This window comes from Cynocephalus volans, chromosome 2 (assembly GCF_027409185.1).
Source record: "Cynocephalus volans isolate mCynVol1 chromosome 2, mCynVol1.pri, whole genome shotgun sequence".
NCBI classification, from domain to species: Eukaryota; Metazoa; Chordata; class Mammalia; order Dermoptera; family Cynocephalidae; genus Cynocephalus; species Cynocephalus volans.
The window spans coordinates 200,705,323-200,707,013 of NC_084461.1; positions in this window are offsets into that span (position 1 = coordinate 200,705,323).

Consider the following 1,691-nt stretch of genomic DNA (forward strand, 5'->3'; position numbering starts at 1 on the left):
GGAACCGGCGCGCCGGAAGTGACGTTACGCTACGGCGAAAATGTCGCATGGCTGCAACAGCGGTGACGGAATGCTAGAGCGGCTTTGACCACAGAATGGCTGACTAAAGTTCTAGAAAGGAGAGGCGGATGTGCAGGGCCCGGAGTGGCTGGCGAGCGATTTCCCGGCGGCGTCGTCCTCCCTGCCGCGCCTGCCTCGTACCGCGATGCCCAGCCTGTGATGACTCGTATGGAAGTCGCTGAGCCACTTTGGCCTAAGGAGACTCTTGCTAATCTGAAATTCTAAATCTGTGAAATGGGGATATACGACTAACTCATAGGATAGTTATGAAGAATACTGTAAGACAGTAGGAGACCTGGGTCACAGCATTCATAAGAGAATAATAAAGATCAAGACTGTCTCCTGTAGCTTTGGCTTTCTCAGTATAAGCACCCTTGAGGCCACAGAGCACTTGGGTTACGCAGGAGTTTGAGAGTGAAGGAATGAAAGGGTAAACTCTAGAGTTCCCAAGAATTCTCTTCAGGAAATACTTCCATTCTCTCCCTTTCCAGCAGTGTGGTAAATAAATTCATTCATTCACTGGTCTGATGAAAATGTACTGAGTGGTTGCCCTGTGCTATGCCCAGGGAATGCAATGAACAAAACAGGCACCAGCCCTCCAGGGAAGCCTTCACTGGCCTTGGGACTCCACCTAGACATTAAGAGCACGGAGGCTCTGGAGTGCCAATCTCGGCTCTGCAATTTACCAGCAGTGGACATTGGACTAGTCATTACGTTGCTCTAAGTCTAAATTTTCTCTCTGCAAGATGGTTGAGGATTCAATAAGATAAAATTGGTAGGCAATAAGAAGTGTATCTGGCACACGGTAAGTGCTTAGGAAGTGTTAGCTGTTAATTTTTGCTTATGTTTTCTCTGTGATGAAAAGATACAAGAGGCAATTGTTGGAGTGTATAAAGAGCACTGGACATGGTGTCAAAACACTTGGGTGTACACTTACATGGTTGTTACGAATTAAACAAGAAACTATGTGAAACCAATTAAACCCAGGTTTCTTAGGAATGGGGACTGTGACTTTATGGTGTCTGTATCTATAATGACATGTAGAGTCACTGTGCCTGACACATAGTACGTACTCAGGAAAGAAACTAGAATGAGGTTTTAAAATTCACAGAAGGCCAGGGGGAGAAGGTCTAACACACTACAAGGTCCACTATACCAGAGCAAGGGAAACAAGGAGAAAAGTGTTTTCAGTGTGGGCCTGGAAATGTAGTACATCTGTTTATAGCCTGAAGCCAAAAATATAAGTAAGCTTGGCTTTTCTGTAGCTATGTTTATGGCTTTAGAGCAGACTTTATGGAGCTGCAGCTACTTTGATCATGAGGGACTGATGCTACTGGATTTGTTTCACCAAATGGACCTCACTATGGGCTTCTGGAGAACAGATCTTTGAGGTCTTTTGTGGGATGGTTAAGAGTGCAGGTCGGGGCTGGCCGGTTAGCTCGGTTAGAGCGTGGTGCTGATAACACCAAGGTCCAGGGTTTGATCCCTGTACTGGACAGCTGCCAAAAAGACCAGAGTGTGCATTGTCACGAATGGGACAAATTGAAATCAGTGCCACTTGATAGGATGCCCTGAGAAGATTGCAACATCACTTCTGTGATATTCCTGTCAAAGATGCATAACCTGAATCT